This window comes from Pinus tabuliformis, chromosome 9 (assembly GCF_031772625.1).
Source record: "Pinus tabuliformis cultivar Carrire ecotype Pingquan chromosome 9, CPIR1, whole genome shotgun sequence".
Taxonomy (NCBI): Eukaryota; Viridiplantae; Streptophyta; class Pinopsida; order Pinales; family Pinaceae; genus Pinus; species Pinus tabuliformis.
This window is the reverse complement of record NC_142307.1, coordinates 1,347,539,604-1,347,562,309: the sequence shown is the minus strand read 5'-3', so window position 1 is coordinate 1,347,562,309 and position 22,706 is coordinate 1,347,539,604. Positions and strand designations below refer to the sequence as shown.

Here is a 22,706-nt window from a genome sequence, read left to right as displayed (position 1 = left end):
TGTAGTAATGTTTGAAATGCAATTTTTTTTAAAGAAACAAATAATTTTTGAGTGGGACAGCTTAATGATCAAGTCTAGGCCCTAGTATTGATATGCTATTCATGGTGATGTTAAATTCTTAAAGTAAAAGTGACATTCTCCTTAATATTCATTTTCATCCTTTTACATAAATTTTTAACATTACCATGAAATGACTCAAGATGTTTGAGAGTGGTTCTGGCCTCATTGGATTTCATATGGAGAAAGTAGAATTTTAGATTTCATTCAAAATCCAGCAGACTTATCAGTTTTTCAGGATTTCAGGATTGGGGGATTGTAATGTTTCCATTGAATTTTGTCATGTATTAGGGTATGGAACTCGTATTTAATCAAGAGCACCAATCCCTCTATGTACCTTGATGTTAGTGACATTGGTTGTCGAACTCCTCTATCATGACCCTCCTAAAAATGTACGCATCACTCAAACAAAATCTTGACTTGACATGCTATGCTTGTTCTATCTTATTGTAATGCTTAGAGGGTGATATTAATGACAAAGATCCCTATACAGATACAGAGGTAATGACAAAGATACCTCTGCATATTAATGCTTAGAGGGTGATATTAATGACAAAGACCCTGATTTTCCAACAAGACTAAAAAATTAGACATTTCTCGTGGTGGCAAGAGGCCCAAGCATAAGAAATAGATAATAGATTTACTTCTCTTTTCTAGTTTCTAGTAACTTTTATAACTATTGACTCTTTCATATTTATTATGATATTTTTTTAAACAATATATGACAATTTAAGTTTGAAGTTGGCAATTAGAAACTCATTAGTAATGAATTATGAATATGATGCTTCATGAAAGTTGAAAGTTGTTTCATTTCATTTCATGTTAGATATTATTTGTTGTAATGGTTACACTTAGCTTACAAGTACAACTTTGGTGATCAATGATGATAAATGTTATATATTGAATTTTGAAAGCTTGAAACTTTATGATTGATGAATCATGAGACTCAATATGTTGTATGTTACTATGTAACTAACTTGCGGACGTGGTTGATGAAGATAACTTCTAGATGATTGTTGTTGTATGGTTCAATCTATGTTTTTTTTATGTTTTTTATATCTAATTCATTATTCTACATGTTTTTGTTGACATATATGTATCAAAATATAAAAAAATATATATATTATATAAAAAACACTCCAGGATTCGCTCCCAAACAGGGAGCTTCTGAAAATGTCGCTCCCGCTCCCAAGTAACATTGGATTAGAGCAAGAAGGTTTATGTCCAAGATGTGCCGAAGGAAAGATCAAAAGGGGACCATTCCCCTCAAGCCAAAGCAAGACCTCTAATATACTGCAATTGGTTCACTCAGACATATCCGGTATGATGCCTGTGAACTCCTTGGGAGAATATTTATATTACCTCACTTTTACAGATGATTATCCTCGCAAGACTTGGATATACTTCTTGAAAAAGAAAGATGAAGTGTTCTCCTGGTTTCGGCACTTCAAACCCTTGATTGAGAATCAAACCGAAAAGAAGATCAAGACCTTAAGGACTGATAATGGGACTGGATATGAATCCAATGAGTTTCATGACTTTTGCAAAGAGGCTGGCATTAAGAGGGAGACTACTACACCATATACTCCTAAGTAGAATGGTGTGGTGGAAAGGAAGAATCGTGTAATTGTGGAAGTTGTCTGTGCTATGCTCCATGATCAAAGACATCTGAAGTTTCTATGGGCCGAAGCTGCAAATACCGCCGTATATGTACAAAACCGATGCCCTCATCAAACATTGGGTTCCAAGACTCCCGAAGAAATGTTCACCGGTAAGAAACCTGACATATCTCATTTTAGAATTTTTGGAAGCCCTATATATTTTCTTGTGCCAAAAGAGAAAAGGAATAAATTGGGTGCATCTGGAAAGAAATGAATCTTCATGGGCTATAGCGAAAATACTAAGGATTATAGAATAGCTGGTCAAAGGGAAGTCGAGATTAGTCTTGATGTCACCTTTGACGAAGATATGGCTCTTAGCAAGGTAGACAACCTTCCTACTTTAAGGGGATCTAAAGACGCTGACACCAGGGAAACGAAGGAAAAGGAAGATGAGACGATGCCCAATGTGGAAGAACCTATGGATCCTATTGATCCTCCTCCGCAAAAACCTTCCTCTTCTAGGAAGAGGCCTTCATGGCTTAGGGGGACACTTGATCATGCTACAGGACACATTGCACCCAGAGGAACCTTTCGTGAAAGTGAGAAGCCAAACAGGTATCAGGGATACCTGACCATCATGAGAACGATCATCCAAAATGAGCCTTCATCATTCACAGATGCTACCAAGCATCAAGTATGGAAGGATGCTATGACCGAGGAATATGAGTCCATTATGAAAAACGATGTTTGGGATGTGGTCCCCAGACCCCAGGACAAAGCAGTTGTCACTTCAAAATGGCTTTACAAGATAAAGCATGCAGTTTATGGAAGTACGGAAAAGTATAAGGCTCGTTTTGTCGCTCGTGGCTTCTCCCAGAAGAAACGTATAGACTATGACGAGATATTTGCACCTGTTGCCCGATATACCACCATCCGCTCGATCATAGCCCTTGCTGCTTCGCAAGGATGGAACCTACATCAGATGGATGTCAAGACTGCGTTCTTACATGGTTCGATCAAAGAGGAGGTCTATGTGGAGCAACCCGAAGGATTTGAGATTTATGATCGAGAATCTCATGTGTGCAGGTTGAAGAAGGTCCTCTATGGGCTAACGCAAGCACCCCGAGCATGGTATGAGAGGATCAATAGCTACTTGATGAAGTTGGGATTCACTAGGAGTGAAGTTGACCCTAACCTTTACTTTAAGGTTATAGATGACAAGCCTCTCATACTAGTGCTATATGTTGACGACCTCTTTCTAACAGGTGCAGACCCTCTCATTCACGAATGTAAGAGGGAGTTGGCATCTGAGTTCGAGATGAAAGACCTAGGACTTATGCACTATTTCCTAGGACTGGAAGTCTAGCAGAAACCAAGGGAGATTTTCCTATCTCAAGGAAAATATGTGGTGAAGATATCGGAGAGATTCAGCATGGTGGACTGCAAGACCGTAACTACCTCGATGGAGCTTGAATTCAAGAAGTTAAGCGGTAGTGTTGCCGAACCTGTTTTATGAAATGCTACCAAGTATTGTCAACTCGTGGAGCATTAATGTTCTTGGTGAACTCCCGCCCAAATATATGCTTTGCAGTCAACATATGGTTGAGCCTCACCACTCACATTGGATTGGTGCCAAGAATCTGTTGAGATATCTTCGTGGCACAATCACTCATGGGTTGAGATACACAGCCGGAGATGTGAGACTACTTGGGTATACAGATGCTGATTGGGCAGGCAGTGTGGTGGACCGAAAGAGCACTTCCGGGTGTTGTTTCTCTTTGGGATCTGCCTCAATACCCTGGATGAGCAGGAAGCAGAAGTTGGTGGCTTTGAGCACTGCCGAGGCAGAGTACATTGTTGTTAGCATGGCCTCATGTGAGGCAGTCTAGCTGCGAAATCTCTTCAGTGAGCTGTTTGGATTTACATTGGATACCATTGTAATCCTATATGACAACCAGAGCGGGATCCGTTTATCAGAGAATCCTGTATTTCATGATCGCTCCAAGCATATCGATATCATGTACCACTATATTTGAGATATGGTGCAGCGAGGAGCAATAAGGCTCCAACATATCGGTACAGATGAACAGGTCGTTGACATTTTGACAAAGCCACTAGGAAAGGTCAAATTCCTGACTTTCCGAGAACGATTGGTGTCGTTCAAAAACCCTCTTATGAGGGTCGAGTATGATGAATTGAGCTCTAGGAGCTCCAGGGGGCGCAAGGTACTTCTTAGAGCGACATGTGACCACAAGGCGACTCACCATCCCCTGTTGGTGCACTATGTACAGGGTAAACGTTCAACCTTCCCCTGTGACACCCCATGGTGACTGTGGAACAGGGTGATTCATTCTCCGTGGCAACTATGGAATAGGATGATTAGTTCTCTTGTGGGCCAAGATGATTCGTTCTCCGTGGCGACTATGGAACAGGATGATTAGTTCTCCGTGGAATCCACTGGACAATATGATTCGTTCTCCTGTGGACAGGATGATTAGTTCTCCTAGCGAGGCATCCTACCCATGCAGTCTGGGACTCATGGGAAGTACCTCTCATCTGATCAATGAGCAGGGAAATGAGGATAGGGACCATAGTAGTACTATCGATGGACACATCACTGTATCTACCTTACTCCCTATACTAGGATGACCACCATTGATCTGGCATAAATGATACTGATCTGGGATCAGTGAGAGTGGTTCACACTCTGAGACTGACTTCGGGTCAGTGGAGGATGGTATGATACATCCTCGATCATTTCTTTTTCTTCATTTTTCGAGCAGAGCAGAGTGGGGTCAATTTGTACAAGACAGTGCATTTCATGGATGGATAGCAGCGACGATCTTACGGATTGTAGATGAAGTTCTCTCTAGTTGAGAGGGAGTGTTAAAATTGGCAACTAGGGCCAAACTCCATGTGGATCACCTTATTTATGGCTACTGATATTTTTCCTAGATTCCTCTCATCGAGAGGTGTAGAATTCATCTAAGGATCATCCGATTCCGATAAGTATTTATGGAGATATGAATTTATTTTGATTATGGACAAATTGTCAAGGTCAGCGAGCGAACTTATGTAGACTCAGAAGCCCAACAGTCACATCTATTCATCCTCAACGTTTGCATATAAATACAAGGAGCCTTCCTCCTCATTTGGACAATTCATTCACTCATCTTCTCTCTCTCTCTCTCCAACGCATAAAAGAAGCCTCTCTCTCTCACACGTGTGGCCGAAAGGAAGATGTCTTAGGGCAAGGAAGATGCAAAAATAGGGCAGCAGGTCATCTCTTTGACCAAGTTTGACCATCCAGAAGTGCGGATTGGGTGCGGTTGCCTCTTCTAGGCAGGCCACAATTTTTGGCACGAAAACTGAGGTGATCTGACCTCTGGTTTGACCGATGTTGACTACCCTAGTTTAGGGCTACAAGTTGACTTTAGAAATCTGTAAATTGACTGTACTTTTGGGTTGTTCAACGGCTGTTTCTTCAGGCTGTTTGACGACAAGTTGACCAGAAATTGACCAAGCATTTTAGAGGCCAATTTCAACTAGTTTGACCAAGTTTGACTTTGTTGATCTAGAGTTTGCTGCTGCTGATATAAAATTACAGAATTCAGATTTTGTACTCTTTCTCTTTGCTAAACTATTGAAGATAAAAGAAGATTTGATCAAAGGGTTTCCCCGCATTGGGGTTTGTCCCTGGCTAGCCGCCACATCTTGTGTCTCTTGTCTTGGCTTGGTTTTTGTTGATCATTTAATGTTCTATCTGCTCTTTACTTAATGTTTATGTCATTGCTAATCTGTGGGTAACAAGAAGAAAAATAAGTAAACTGCTCTAAGCATAGAACATACCATAATTTAACAACAGTTGGATGAGACACCGCGTGTCATGAGCCAGTGGGAGACCCTCCAATTGAGACACTTGGTAGGTGCACGAGTTGTTAATAGCCGAGGTAGCATATGTTCCACCATTGAGCTCACACTTGGGCGATAGTGAAAGGTAGACTTCGTCTTCAGGAGGGTACCCAGACTCTGAACAATGTCCAGGTGTATCGTCAGAAGTTGGGATAGCAGATTTCTCTGCGTATTATGGCAGGAGAAGGAAAAGTTCGCATGTGTGGGACATACTCTTGATACTTAAGGTCCACCCTGGGGATACATACAGGGGTCAGAGATGAGGATTAGATTGGTTCTAGTAGATAGCAGCACTACGCACCGACATCCTGTGAGGAGATGGAGTTATGAGCTCCCTGTATGTCTGGGGGATCCAGGGACCCGATTGGCAGGTGGATCACTCCCCTTTGTGATGAGCAGGGTCGTGGCAGAGGGTGATTTAGTTCACTTTGGGTTTCACACATGGGGGATCACTAAGATCTCCACAGCATGGCGAGGCAGACTTATCTTGTTATAGCTCAGGGTCGAGATTGGCAGTGGAGGGGTAGATATTGGCATCATGGGGATGCCCAGGCAGGACGAGCTTGGCTCTCACAGATCTTTCGCCATTAGACCTCATGAGAGGAGGATATAGTCCGTACACGGTGGGGAGTATGTCATAATCAGAGTAGCGCAGCTTCAGTATGGTGGCACCATTGTGAGATTAGCAAGGGACATGATCATCACCGCTCTTCACAACTCAATAACCTTTAGGGATGAGCTGACTACTATAGGGGGAGATCATGCAGATCTTCCATTTGGCTTTAGTGAGTCACCGATGGCATGCAGAACTTCATTAGCATGGCAGGTGGTCTAGCAGGATGATATCAGGAGAAGCTCACGTGAGCGAGATGTTGATTTGGGGCAGCATCGAATGTGCTCTAGCCATGAAAATTGGTGGAGAGGCTAAAGCACATGAGATCTCCAAAACCCAGAAATCATTTTGGAAAAATCCATGCGGATGAAGAGTTATTAAATTAATTAATATTATTAATGAGTTCCTAAGTCTAAACTTAGGGAAATAAAAATATTAATGGGTATTAATAAAGATAAGGATGAGAAGCTTCCAAAAGATAAGGATCAAGTCTATTTTAATCTTAATCGTTGATTAGGGACTTAATCTCGGTCGTAGATTCATCAACAGGAAAAGTACAAAAGGGTACTTAAGGGTCAGATGGAGATACACTGAGGGAGACCAGTCAGTTCGATTTTTGGAGCACGGTTAGCTGAGAAATTCGAACTAGAGGTCTGGACCGCAGCAAGATGTAGCGGGTACAGAACAGAGAGTCAGGGACAGCACCAGAAGATCAGCACAAAGGTTAGAGAGGCAGAAGCAGAACCTCTCAGGCAGACGCAGAGGCAGCAGGACTGTGTAGTCACTGGAGGGCCTGCGTGGGTGACGCAGAAAGGCCCAGTGCTGACGTAGAGCCTCTCAGGCAGACACAGAGGCAGCAGGACTACGTAGTCACTGGAGGGCCTGCGTGGGTGACGCAGAGAGGCCCAGTGCTAACGCAGAGCGGCAGGATCTGACGTAGAGGGCCTTGGAGCTACGCAGAGTCCAGCAAGCCTAACGCCGAGTCTGTGAGAAGTGCTGGAGAATTTTTTCTCTGTTGGGTAAGCTAATTTGGCACCTAGTTGTACTAAAGAAGTGTTAAATAATAAAATCCTCCTCTGCCACACCGATTTTCCTGCATTGGGGTTTTCCGGGGACAATTGTCCAAAATATCCATGTTGATGTGTTTGATTCATGTGCATGTATTTGTTTTTGTATTATGGTGTGATATCTGCAGCGGAATTTATTTTAATGTTTACTGAAGGGTTTTCATAAATAACTTATTGGGAAATAAGTAGGTAAAACAAATCAATTGTTGCAATGATAGAATTTTCAAATGGTATCAGAGCAAGTAATCAGAGACAGGAAGGGAAAATCAATTATGGGTCGAGATCATGATGCAGCAGCATCTACGTTAGGAGACTCGCACAGATTTTCAGAAAATCGCACAAGAGACAGCAATTTTGACTTCTCTATGTTGGCTTCCATATTGGAAGAAGAAGTTGCTTGTGTGACTAGCTCTGCATCATCAGAGATATTGTATATAGACAGTGGAGCCTCTTGGCATGTGACGGAAATCTGGGAATGTTGCTCAGATTATCAAGAGGAAAGGATGAATTTTCAAATCACCACAGGGAATAAGGCAAAGTGTACTCCAGTAGGGAAGGGTACCATAGTTTTTCAAACAGAAATGGGAGAACAGTTCCATGCTACCAATGTGTTGCATGTAACAAGATTTGGGGATGAACTTACTTTTCGTGTCGCAACTTCAGTGCAAGGTCTATAACATTTTCTTCATCAAGGAGAAAGTACACATCAAACACCCGAGCTGGAAAAAGAAAGTGCAGATTGGAATCAGAATTAACAAGTTGTACATATTACAACTAGAATCACCCATGGCATTGATAGGAAGTCATGGAGACAAGGATTTGAACGAACTATAGCACAGAAGAATAGGACATTTGCATCATGGTGCTCTGAGAATTCTCAGGAAAACTGTAACAAGAGTTCCGGATCTTAGCACAAAACGAGATGATGTATGCAGAGGATGTGCTCTGGGAAAGTATGACAAAGCAGCATTTCCTAGAAGTAAACACGGGGCCAAGAGTGTACTAGGATTGATACACTCAGATATCTCCGGACCTATGTCCACTAAAGCTCTTAGTGGTGCCGACTGCCGAGTACTTTGTCACCTTCATTGATGACCACTCATGGAAAACTTGGATTTATTTTCTGAAAACCAAGGACGAGGTTTTCTATCGATTCAAAGAGTTCAAGGCTCTGGTGGAGAATCTAACAAGGAAGAAAATAAAAGTTTTGCGCTCAGATAATGGTGGAGATTATGTCAATAAGGACTTCACTGATTTTTGCACTAAAGAGGGCATAAGAAGAGAGTGGACAGCTCCTTACAATCCGGAGAAGAATGGAGTAGCAGAAAGAAAGAACAGGATTATCCTAAAAGCAGCTAGGGCCATGATGTATGATCAGGATATGCCAAAGTTCCTATGGGCAGAGGCATGCAACATGGCAGTCTATATTCAGAATAGAACTCCTCATCGAGCATTGGGCAAGATTACGACAAAGAAAGTCTTCACAGGGAAGACACTTGAAGTCAGTCATTTCAGGATATTTGGGAGCTTAGCATATTGCCGCATACCCAAGAAAAAGAGGAAGAAGCTGGATCAAACTGTAGAAAAGGGATATCTAGTGAGATATAGCGAGAACGCTAAGGCATACAGAATCTATCTTCCAGGGAGCAGGAAGGTAGTAGTTCAACGAGATGTGAAGTTCATGGAACAAGGGCTTTCAAAAAATCTCGATAAATGCCTTCCAAGGAGCAATCAAAAGGTGAGTCGTTGGTCAAACCTCTTCAACCAACGGAAATAAAGAATTCTTCCTTGGATCAGGAAGAATCACAGGAGGAGGAGAAGCTAACAGAAGCACTTGCTACCAGAGGCAGAACGAGCAGGGAACTTCGTCAGATTCTCCGAGATGCAAAGGATTTCATCGGTGCACCAAGAAACATTAAGAGGGAGCGAAAACAACCAAATAGATATCAAGCATTAGTAGCTCAGGATGGGGAGGCTGCTCATCATCAAGTATGGTTGGATGCGAAGGTAGAAGAATACAACTCCATAATGGTGAACAATGTCTGGGAGGTTGTGCCAAGGCCTCAAGACAGAACAATGGTAGGTTCGAGATGGATCTACAAGATTAAATATGTTGCATACGGCATTGTGGAAAAATACAAAGCCAGGTTTGTGGCTAAGGGGCATGCTCAGAAGGAAGGAACTGACTACAAAGAGACCTTCACCCCAGTAGCCAGGTATACATATATTAGAACTGTGATACCTCTTGCATCTCAGATGGGATGGGAGATTCATCAGATGGATGTCAAAACGGCATTTCTGAACTGGGTGATAGAAGAAGAAATATACATTGAATAGCCAGAAGGCTTTGAGACACATAAGAAGAAGTCTCATGTATGCAGTTTGAAGAAAATCTTGTATGGGTTGAAACAGGCACCTAGAGCATGATATGGTCGAATTGATGGCTATTTGCAGAAGATGGGATTTGTCAAGAGTGACGCAGATCCAAATCTATACTATCTGGTTGTAGAGATCCTAGTATTATATGTGGATGATCTCTTCCTGACAGGATCATCCAAGCTCATCGGGGACTGCAAGAAGAATCTAGCCACAGAATTCAACATGAAGGATTTGGGACAAATGCATTATTTCCTAGCGTTGGAAGTTTGGCAGCAAAACAGGGAGATCTTCCTTGGGCAAGGGAGATATGCTACAGAAATTCTGAAGAGATTCAGATGGAGGATTGTAGACCCATGCTTACTCCAATGATCACCAACTAGAAGAAAATTGATGCATCAGAAGACGAGGATGTTGATCCTACCTTATATCGGCAGCTCATATGGTCCCTGATGTATCTGGTCAATACCAGGCCAGACATTTGTTATGCTGTCAACACCCTCAATCAGTTCATGGTGGAACCGAAGAGGGCGCATTGGGCAGCAGCCAAACATGTTCTCAGATATACACAGCGAACGGTCGATTATAGATTCTTGTACCCCAGGAGTAAGGATATCAGATTGAGTGGATTTACCGATGCAGATTGGGCTGGAAGTTCAGTGAATCGGAAAAGTACCCCTGGGTACTATTTCAATATTGGATTAGGAATGACCTCCTGGTGTAGTAGGAAACAGAAATCCGTAGTTTTGAGCTCAGTTGAAGCAGAATATATGGCCGCAAGCACAGCTGCGTGTGAAGCCATATGGCTTAGAAAACTGCTTGTGAACCTATTTAGAAGGAAGATGGAGGTGACCAGGATCACATGTGATAACCAGAGTTGCATCAAGCTCTCTAAGAATCCAGTATTTCACGATCAATCAAAGCATATTGATATTCAGAGTCACTTTGTCAAAGATTGTGTCCAACGAGGAGTTGTACAATTGAGCTAAACTCCTACAGGAGAACGGGTGGCAGACATCCTTACCAAGGCCCTTGGAATAACCAAGTTCAATTAGTTTAGAGAGAAGATGGGGATGATAAAGAATCCATTTCAGTAGCAAAAATGGGTATGATGTTGCAATGCAGTAGCAGTTAGAGTAGCACGATGCAACTTAATGAGAAGAGGTTGCAATGCAGTAACAGTTAGAGTAGCAAGATGCAACTTAATGAGAAGAGGTTGCAATGCAGATGCAGTGATGGGAAAAAGGACCAGCAGCAGCACGGATGTAGAGGGAGTTGCAGTGCAGATGCAGTGTTGGGAAGGACCAACAATAGCAAGGATGTAGAGGGAGTTGCAGTACAGATGTAGCAGTGGCAGCGATAAAGCCATGGACAGAAATATAAGATGCAGCAGTGCAGAGGATGTTGGGTAGGGAGGCTCAGCATCAGCACAGGTACCGGTGCCATATAATCGGAGTCATGCTCAGTGTGGAGTATTACTAGAGCACAATCCTCGCTAAGAGGGAGTGTTGATTTGGGGTAGCGTTGGATGTGCTCTAACCATGAAAATTGGTGGAGAAGCTAAAGCACATGAGATCTCCAAAACCCAGAAATCGTTTTGGAAAAATCCATCCGGATGAAGAGTTATTAAAATAATTAATATTTTTAATGAGTTCCTAAGTCTAAACTTAGGGAAATAAAAATATTGATGGGTATTAATAAAGATAAGGATGATAAGCTTTCAAAAGATAAGGATCAAGTCTATTTTAATCTTAGCCGTTGATTAGGGACTTAATCTAGGCCGCTGATTCATCAACAGGAAAAGTATAAAAGGGGACTTGAGGGTCAGTTGGAGACACACTGAGGGAGACCAGTCAGTTCGATTTCTGGAGCAGAGTTAGCTGAGAAATTCAAACTAGAGGTCTAGAGCGCAACAAGAGGTAGCGGGTATCAAACAGAGAGTTAGGAACAACACCAGAGGATCAGCACAAAGGTTAGAGAGGCAGACGCAGAGGCAGCAAGATTGCATAGTCCCTGGAGGGCCTGCATGGGTTACGCAAAGAGGCCCAGTGCTGACGCAGAGAGACAAGAGCTAACGCAAAGGGTCTGGGAGTTGGAAAGAGGCTAGCAAGCCTAACACTGAGTCTATGAGAAGTGCTGGAGAATTTTTTCTCTGTTGGGTAAGCTAGTTTGGCACCCAGTTGTACTGAAGAATTGCTAAATAATAAAATCCTCCTCTACTACATCGGTTTTCCCGCATTGGGTTTTTCTGGGGACAATTGTCCAAAATATCTATGTTGATGTGTTTGATTCTTATGCATGTATTTATTTCTGTATTATGGTGTGATATCTGCAACAGAATTTATTTTAATGTTTACTGAAGGGTTTTCGTAAATAACTTATTGGGAAATAAGTAGGTAAAATTAATCAGTTGTTCCAGTGATATAATTTTCACACGAGATGCTATCTTTGCAGGGATTAGGTGGTATCTTCGAGAGTATACTCCTGAGTACATGGGATGGCCTACGTGGTAGGACAGCTTCACGAGGAGTTTGGCACAGTGCCACATTATCATGATCCCCTACTCATTGATGGTATACAGGGGACTTCTTGTACTTATACCAGGATAAGATGGACTGGGATCCTAGTATTGAGGGATTCTTTCATGTTTGGAAAGTGCAGAGACCTAGGATGACTCAGTGACAGGTTTGGACCCCGGAATTACTTATGGTGATAGGGGTGATTAGCAAACAGAGGAGATGTTGGTTCAAGCATTACTTGAGGACAAGCAGTTTTTGGTGGGGAGGACTGTAATATCCCCAATTTTGATTGTTAGCATTAGAGAGGAGTTTGCGAAGAGGACATAATTTCGATACCGGGACTTACGAGGAAAAGAGAATATTGCAGCTCTAGTGGAAAGTGTGGACCACAAGAAAAAAAATTCGACCCAAGGAGGCAACTCACGCTCTTGGAAGAGAGGGAAAATAGAAGGGAGTGTGAATTAGGAGAGAGAAAGAGAGTGGGGACCAGAAGGAGAAACGGAGCCACGAATTATAAATAGAGCAAGACGCATTCATTTTGGTCATTCATTCATATATTCATAAACTTGTCTTTGACATAGCACACTTGAGTGGAAGCCAAGTCTACAAGTGTTGTTTAGCACACGAGTGTCTCCGACCGAAGATCTCAACCCTTGCTTCGATGGACTTTGAGTGCCAACGCAAGGAGGGAGTTCCATCCTTTTCGGCTTGTTCCAACCATGGGAGTGTGAGTTTGCGTGGAGGAGAAACTAGTAGAGTAGTGCAGAGACTGCGCAGTGCTTGGAGGAGACACACTTGGGAGTTGAGGGGTGAAGGGAGTTTGGGCCTAAAACTTGAGGTGGAGTCCGGGAAAGTATTGTGGGGGCTTTTCCAGCATTTTGGCAAACCAACAAACACAACATCTACTATAGGCTACATCGTTTGCTTGTGGAGGAAGGCCAAGCATTTGGGGTCAATTTTGGAGCGTCAAAACTAGGACAAACCCTTTTTGGGCTTTTCTGGGTTTTTGACAAGGACCTTAGTGACACATCAGTGACATGGAAGCAATGATCTTGTGACCTTGATGTATAGTTGATGTGACATGTTATTGTTTAGGGCTCAACATGCATAATGAGAAGAAATGTTATGCAACATAACTACGGTGGATGAGCAAACGCAGAGGTAAGTTGATATGTGTAGTAGCAATATGAGCAGAGGACAGATTGGGCAGCAGTGATAGTGAGTGGCAGCAGTGAAAGTGGTGGCAGTGGAAGTCGTAGCAGCGGTCGCTTGCAGAAGAAGTGACTATGGGAGCAGTAGCATAGGGAGTACAGTGGCAGTAGTAGTGGCTTGATGATATGTATCGGCAATAGTAGTGAGTGTGGTAGCAAAGGTAGTAAGTAGCAGTGACTACAGCAGCAGCAACAACAACAACAGTTGACATAGGCAGCAATAGTATGTTGTAGCAGTGATGAAGAGCAATGAGCAGCAGAAGTACCAGCAATGAACAATGTTGGACAACCGTGGTAGCAACAGAGAGAGGGAGTTGTCATCAATGGCAGTTGTAGTAGAGATAGCAGCAAAAAGAAGCAGTGAACAGTGGTGGCATGGCAGCAATAGAAGCAGTGGATGTTGTAGTGGCAGTAGTTGAGTGACTTATTGTACTTGGGCCATTATCCTTAGTACGGGAGCCCAAACCTTCAGGAAGCTTTTTCTTCCTTCCAGCTTGATTGGTAAACCTTGGGAGTCTTGTACTTCCTTCCAGATTTCTCTGGAAATTGTTGTATGTCCATTCATATATAACTGAGCTTAATATCGAGTCATTCTTGTGTACAGTATATTTGATGTGATGATGATGAGATGTTTTTCATGTTTCTATGTATGCTTTTGTTAAACACACATGGAAAACATAGAATAGGAAAGATAAATCACGTGAGTTCATTTTTTTATTAACAGGAGATGTACATTTATAATACAATGTTATGACTCTTGGGTTTCAGATCCCAAGGTCTCTTGGACTGCTTAGTCTTTTTGGCTTCCACACTAACCCTTTAGGATTAGGTGTCCAACATTCCCCCCCTTAATCCGAAGGGTTATGTATGAGTCCAAGAAGAGAGTTGTAATACAAAATGTGCAAAAATGCATGGCAGCACTAGGCTGAATGTGCTCTATGAAATGTTGGTATAAAGGGCGGTGGTTTAAGGATGACCACCAACACTGGAACGCTTAGTGCAGTTCCCGGAACTCTTCCAAAACTGGCAAGAAACTGAAGTTTTCTATTAGAGGAAGTGTTCTCAATCTGTGATGGTTTAAGGATGACCAACAACTCTGGAATGCTTAATGCAATTCCTGGAACTCTTCCAAAACTGGCAAGAAGCTGGAGTCTTCTGCTAGAGGAAGTGTCCTTAATCTTTGATGGTTTAAGGATGACCAACAACTCTGCGATTCCTGGAACTCTTCCAAAACTGGCAAGAAGTTGGAGTCTTCTGCTAGAGGAAGTGTCCCAGATTGCCAACTGAAGGCATGTTCAGGCATCTTTGTCTCTGGCTACAACTCTGAAACTGGTGTGGCAGGTTGTGGCTCAGGCTCGCTTGATGTGACTTTGAAGCTTGTAGATGACCATCATTTCCCCCCCTGTCAGATACAAGGTGAGATGATGGAGAAAACTCAACTGCAAGACTGTTCAATACTCTGGAACAAATTCTGATATGTGTTTGGAATATCTTCTTGGTTGTTGATGCCCATTGCCAAGAAGCGATCCATCCAAGATGAATCTTTGTTCTTGCAGGACGTTTGTTTCTGAAGCATCTGTGTGAAGAATGACTGGTTTTATGACAGTGCTTACATGGATGAAGATCAAAACAGTGATCTTTCAGATGGCCAACTCGATCACAGTGTTGGCATTTCTCAATCTGTTGTTGTTGTTGTTGTTGTTGTTGTTGCTGTGGAAGAGGGGCAGAATCTAGAACAGCTGGAGGTGAATTGTCATGAGGAGCAAGTGAACTGTCATGAAGAGCAAGTGAACTGTCATGAATGAATCCAGCACTCTGAAACTGAATGGGCTTGGCATAGTCTGGAATATGAAAGGACAAGTCCTTGTCATATCCAAGACCAGTTCTGTGCTTGTTGTGGACAAGCTGTTCCCAAGGTCTGATGATGGGCTTGGGAAGTGCAGACTGAGTTTCTGCATCTGCATGTAAATCTGTTGTTGTATTAGGCACAGAATTTGCAACATTAGTGTCTTGCTGTTTATGGGAGTTTGTTTCAATTTTCTGAACATAAACAGGTTCAGAATGGTGTCTATTTTGATGTAGCTCTTCTTGCTGTAGCTGTGATTCAAGCTGCAAAAAATCGATCTTTTCCTGTGCATTTTGTAGACATGTCTGAATTTCTGAGAGAGATCCTTTGCTGATTTGTAATGTGTCATCAACAGTAGATAATATCAGAGTTTTAAGGAACTGTAATACTTCACTGGTTCTGGCCATTTTTTTTTCTTCAATGTCTGATTTACACCTTAACAAACTGATCACAACTACTACTCAATGCAGAAAAGTAATATCTACTCACAGTACACAGCAATACCCTTTATAAATGTCAGCAAATGATCAGTGTGCAATATAAAAGATTACAATCAGTTCAGCACTGGAATCAAGGAATCAATGCACTATAATGAAATCTAAATACAAAGCCACACTGGGGCAGCAGCAACTGCAAACTTGTTTGGATCCTTCAAGTATTCCTTCACTTTCAAATCAGCGTCAGCAACAAGTTCCCAGAATCCAGGTTCTTTAAAACGGACTAGTAACATGCATCTCAGCTTTTTACCCAAATCAAAAAACCTCAATAGCTGGCAATTTCACAACTGTACCATTGCATGCGGAAGCTTATCTTTCATGTGATTCAAAATCATTCACCATTGATTTCTTACTTTCATTAAAAGCCATCATATATGGAATTATCTCAATTCCAATATCTACTCATCAATAGGAAAATTCATAACTTCTTAAACCCAATGACTCAAATCATTCAGATGCTCATCAACTAAATAAACATCATTCATATATGACCAAAATTCAATGAAACAATGTAACCATGTTTTAACATTATTTTAATGAATGAAAGGCTTGGACTTGTCCTTACTGAATGCGCCCTTGATCTTTTAGCAGTAGTACAAATGATCCCCAATAAATCTCAGCCTCCTAAAATGATGAGGAATTCGGTCTTCCAGGCATCCGGAACTCCTTTGCTCCTATTGTAATCACCAATGTCTATATTGTGATTGTTGTCAGTAGCAATGCTAATGCAGCCTGTGCCTTAAAGTTTGTGGTTGAGGCAGTGGCGCTGTTCAAATCCTACTTTGGTGGTGCATTCGATGAAGATGCCATCCGGAATAATTTTGTGCTAATTTACGAGCTTCTTGATGAGATCATGGACTTTGGCTACCCACAAAATCTTTCTCCTGAGATTTTGAAGCTTTACATCACACAAGAAGGGGTTCGGTCTCCTTTCTCATCAGACAAACCCGTACCCAAGTGCTTGGCAAATGTTCAAAAGTCGAGAAGAAAAAAACTACTAATAGCAGGATCATATGATGGTTTCAAATACCACTGGACAGCGCACATTCAATATTAAAAACAGCGCACATTCAATATTAAAACAGCGCATTCAATATATATCACTGTATATCACCGTATATATATCACTTTAAAACGGCGCACAGCGCATTCAATATGTAAACTGGCTAGAACATTATAATAGACAATCACACAATGTACTGGAACATTGTCCAAGCCAAACGCTCCATGCAAGGATCCGGGCTAAACACTCGGTATAAAACCCTGATTCCAAAATTTCATGATACCTAGCAACTGAAATGGACTATATGCACTAGCCCAGATCCATCCTAACCGTGGATCTGTTACGCGCTGAGAGGTATCAAAAGGTCGATATGCCAATACCAACGTTTTTGCACTATTGAGTAAGCACATTACCTATGAAGGTAGCCAGGGAAATAGCAGAACTTACAGAGATTGATGAACAACCACCCTCTTGAGTATTTCAAAAGTTTGAAATTCTTGGACGTTTTGATGGGCGTAGCGTTGTCTTTCTTCAGCCACATTTACATTGGCTAAAGCATAAACTTTAACTTTAGTTATTGCAGGAGGAGCGGCTTCAATGAGAGGAAACCCGATGAGTGCATTTCATATTTGATTGAAGGACATGTATGAAGAAATGTACTGTGAATTCAAGTCTGCTACAGCTTATTGAACACTGCCTTGAACTGATACCTCAAGACCCACGGGGCCCATGACTAAGACGCAGATGGGTAGAGGTCGCTTGCGTATAGTGCAAGGGGCATTGAAACGATTTCTTGTAAAAATTAGAACTCTGGAGCATTCCCACGCGGCGTTGATACCCAGGGAGGTACAGGACTCAAAGTCACTCTAACAAACGCGCAAGGTAATCACGTTGGAGGGACAGTTGTATGCCTCATAGCGTACGATACCGTTTGCGTTACTGTTGGCACAGTCATGAACATCAACAGGGACGTGCTACATGGGACGCTTCCCGGACTATTGCTTTCTCCAGCCGCAGTGACTGCGCAGCAGCACGTCCAATCACCCACTTTGATGACGGTGCAGCAACAAATTGACTTCCAATCACCCTCACCTACGCAAAATGTAACTACGACTGAGAATTTAAACAGGGAAATCTCAAACAGAGAGTAGGAGATCATCTCATTCTGGATGCAGATTCTATGGGTCTTTATCGAACAGAAAATTTGTTTTCAGCATGGAAACCCGAGCAACTGATAATAATAATAACCATTTGAAAACTCAGCACCAACTAACGGCTAGAGGACACGATGAAATTCTTTGCGAGTCTTTGAGAAACTGCAAAGTTTTGATTACGGTAACCAGATACTATAAAACACATTTATTTATTGCAGACGACTGTGATAACCAGAGGAATAGTCACTCGGTCGAATCTCATAGCGAACGAACTCTAGCGTTCAAACCAAGTGGCGAAGGAAATGCAGGTCCAGAACGGCAAAATGGGTCTCCTTTAAATCCTCCCTTAGATGTTCGTTTTCGCGCCTGTGGAACCGACCTGAACACGTTTGGTGCAAACGATTCAATGGAGCAGAGCGGTGGCAATAATTAATGTCAGCAAATTGGCAGAGCTCGCAGGTCTCATAAATAGAATATGGAAGACAGACATCTCAGAACGGCTTGGACAGATGCGTTATATGGCAGAGGCAACATGTCAGGAGCACTGGAAAAGAATATGGCAGAGGGCCAAGACTGACATGACATGCACATAACAGGCCACAGAAAAACAAGCGGCTCTGATACCATGTTAAACACACATGGAAAACATAGAATAGGAAAGATAAATCATGTGAGTTCATTTTTTTATTAACAGGAGATGTACATTTATAATACAATGTTGTGACTCTTGGGTTTCAGATCCCAAGGTCTCTTGGACTGCTTAGTCTTTTCGGCTTCCACACTAACCCTTTAGGATTAGGTGTCCAACAGCTTTGAATGTTCAAGTAAATTAACTAGCCAATTATAAAAGGAAAAGGAAATATTGATTCACCCCCTTCTTAGTGTTTCCACCAATATTGGGTATCATGGAGGAGTAGTCACTACATGCCAAGGAGTCAAAAAGTGAATCTGGCATGATAGAGATCATGTATTTGGGCCATGTGATCAAAGCGTAGTACAGGTGCATTTGGAGATAATCCAGGCCATATTAGATTAGCCAACACCGTGAACCCTCATAGAGTTACAAGGATTGAAGGATTTATTCAACTACTATAGGCACTTCGTTAAGGGGATTTCGCACCGGCCAACTAGGGTGGCTTTCCCCGCAAGGCCAACTAGGGTGGCTATGTATCACCACCGAAATTGACCAAATACTAGCTAGGGTGTAAAATGAATGTCCACCAAAACTAATTTGAGAGTCTCACCTAAAACCCCTGAGAGGAAACTCGCATGAGCTCTAAACTAATCACTAAAAATAATTATAAACCAAAATGAATGAGAAATGCCCTTCTCTCCCTTTTTATAAGATTTTGTCGGATCTTCTCCAATCTTCTAGAAATCTCCTTTTATTATTTTATTAATAAGTCGCTTAGTGCATTTTCCTCGTATTTTCCAAGCGACTTTCGCCCCCTTTTATTTACCCTTCAGATAAAAAATAAAAATAAAAACTTTTTCTCCTTTTATTTAATAAGTGACTTTTTATTACTAATTAATGTCAATTTTATCTCCAAAAAATGCTTAAATCACCACCATGATCACACCAACCTCCCAAAGTCCCTTTTCATCATTTTGTCTTGTAGATATTTTCATCCTGATTTTGAGCTATTACACTAAGGTGTTTCTCCAAGTAATTAGCCTAAAACAACACCTTAAGCATAATTAATTAAAATATGTCCATTAGTAATTGTGTTTTACGGAAATCGTGGGAATACAGCGGAACCAAGATCAAACTATGTGGCACTGATCCTGATGATGAAAAAAGGCAAGCAAACCTAGTTGGCCCCCATAAAACTCCTCAAAATCCTAGTGACAAGGCTAAAGCCTAAGACTGATGTTGTTGAGAGTTGAGATTGATAACGAATGTATTGTTGATTTGAGCAGCTAGGGTTGCGAGTATAAGTTGATTTGTTCCATATTAATGCTAGGGTTTGTTGTTGATATTTAGAGGATGGTGTGGTCCATGTGTTGAGAATAGCAGTGGACTTGGCAATGAGAGTTTATGTTGCCTAGGGTTTGATCTTGAGCAGAGTTTATGTCACACAGATTAGATTGGTTACTGATAGAGATGTTGAGCAGACTTTTTCTACATGTTCAAATAGGTTTTGCACATTGACAGAGATAGCAGTTGTTTTGATTTTAAGCACAAGTGAATCCAAACTGAAAATATATGAAATGTGGTATGTTAGTGGATTAGGTTAGCAAGGTGGTGCAAGGCAAGAGAGTGAAGTCTCCTTTAGGTTGGAGCTTAAGAACACGTCAGGGCAGCAGGGTGTTGTTAGGACAGGTTGGAGCCTGCATAGGGCGTCGGAGCATTTCTAGTTAGAGTTGGTAAACCAGGGTGTTGGAGCATCCTTCAGGTTGGAGCCTGTAAACCAGGGGGTTGCAGCCTCCTTTAGTTGGAGCTGAAAATATTAGAAGTTGGAGCTTCCTAATTGATGTAAATTTGTTGAAGACAAATATTAAGAAGCATTCGGGGGTTTTTATCCCTAAAGGGTTTCCATCTAAAAATATGTTGCAATTGTCTTGATGTTTGTGCATTGTTGAATGGTGTTGTTTATTGATGTGATGAATGTTTTTGTTTATTTAATGATAATGATAATTAATGCTCTATGAAGTTAAAAATTAACTAATTGGAAGGAAATATTGATTCACCCCCCTCTTAATATTTCGAACACTTTCAAGTGCTACATTTATCACTTAAGCATTTTCCAAGTTAATGAGCATTTATTTCATTCTCAAGCACTTGTTCCATTTGTTGCACTCGCTAAAGTTATAACTTGCCAGCATTACTTTTGGAAGCATCTATCTTGTATCACTTTGTTTTCCTTTCCAAGCTTTTGCAAAGTTAAATCTTTACTTGGAATACCGTTACCAAGTATCTATATTTGGGCACTGGTCTTATCATGCTATATTTGTGAATATACGTGCTCACTGAGCCTATAATTACAATTGATGTTGCATATTTGAATGGTATATTGATCATATTGTATTAACCCCTTGAAAACTGACTTGCTAAACTTGACCTAGTTGAACCTTAGATATCTTTTGGAGTCCACCCCCCTTGGCTTCACTAAGAGTAAGCCTAGACGGAGTAGTTGAGAATTGAATGACACCCTCAACTCTAAACTTGCTCCCAAAGCCACACCAAGGGGAGTTAAGATTTTCACCATGATAATCTTAGGTGTGAATTAAGGCGGCAACACCTCTCACACGTTGTTTGTTTATATAGAGCTATAAGGTTGAGTAGAGACCCATCAAGGTGGCTTCTCATCACAAGAAACCCCTTCACTAATGGATCCTACATCACAACTCAACATTAGACTAGAATTGCTTACCCCACTATTGGGTGAAAAACCTCAATCAATAAACAACTCAAACCCACTCTATAAAAAAATAAATCTCTCCATCTTGGGGCACAATGTAACAATCATGGGTCATTCACCCCTAGCCAAATCAGCATTGCCCCATGGGTGAATGTATCAATCTCCCCTAGTCAATTCAGCATGACCCCGCAGGAGAAAGTCTGCCCCTAGGCCATTCACCCCTAACCATCAGCATGGCCCCATGGGTGAATGTACCATTCCCCCACTAGTCAAATCAACATGACCCTGTGGGAGAATGTCTGCCCAATGTGGCAAAAACATCAACAAAAACTGTGTTTAATGTGTTATTGTGCATGATCTAATTGTCAGTTTTAAAGTTTCTGTTGTGTAAAGGTTAGGCACATCAGTGTGTTTCGGTTAATTATTTGGGTTAAAGTTAATTTAATACTATTATCAGATCTGGTGTGTGTGTGGGTGCACTGAGTCTAGTGACCACAAAATTTAACAGCTACTCTGTTGGTATACATAGCTATCAGTGCTTTCCTAATATCCTGCTCAGAGAAAAGGAGGCAAGTGGAGGGGCAGAGGAGATGAGGCTGGGAGGTTATCTAGGAATACCATAAAGGGAGGTGGTGTCTGAGAACATGGTCTGGGGATCTAAGACCAGGTGAAATGGTATGGGATCGAGGAAAAAGGGACAGATAAAAGGCTTTCAGGGACTGGCAAAGGGCATAACAAAGTTCCCATCTCCTCCGTGAGAAATGCTGAATTTTTAATGTTGAAAGAGGTTATTGTATGTTTTGTGGAGGTGGGGAAGAATATGGGTCGCGTGTGAGAATAAGATGGAGCTTATTGTGGAAGGATTTAAGAATAAATAAATAAAATGAAAAATGAAAAGAAGAAAGGGGGAAGTATGCCATTAAGGAGCTTGTCTTCGTCATCTCCCTCTTTCTCCCATTCTTTCCATGTGAATAAATTCTCGCTGGTTGAGTCCAAGTAGTCTGGTATGCAGTTTGTGTATAAGATTTTTTGTGTATGCTGTTGCATTCCTTGTTTGACTGAGATAAGAAAATTATGTCTGTATGCTGTTACATGGCCCTGATAGTGACTGTCAGGCCAAGAGGGGGAGAAAGCCAGTGCAGAGTTGATTGTGACTTAGACAAAAAAAATTTAGAAGACAAGGGAGCTAGTATAATTTTATGATGGTAAACTCAGGGCTCCTTGGCCTTTCTGGATGAGGGTTTTTTTTTGAAGGAGTTTTTTGTCCCCCACCAGTTGCGTCAACCATAGAAGACCACCTGTAGCTGAATTCAACCTTGGACTTAGACACTACTTGAACAGGTAAGTTTATTTTGTTCCTTTTTATAAATTATCAGTTGATGAAAATTAGTGATTGTATTGTGTCATATAAATTCTATTGTAAAATGTTCACAGCAAGATAGAATGGATATAATATTAATTTCTGTAGATAATAAAGTAATGTGTGAC

At 41.5% G+C, this 22,706-nt stretch overlaps 1 protein-coding gene across 2 annotated transcripts in view; it reads right to left on the bottom strand.

Annotated features, from left to right (window-relative positions):
* Positions 1-22,706, bottom strand: part of LOC149153498 (uncharacterized) — a 425,412-nt gene that overhangs the window by 201,440 nt on the left and 201,266 nt on the right. The gene's annotated exons all lie outside the window — the stretch shown is intronic.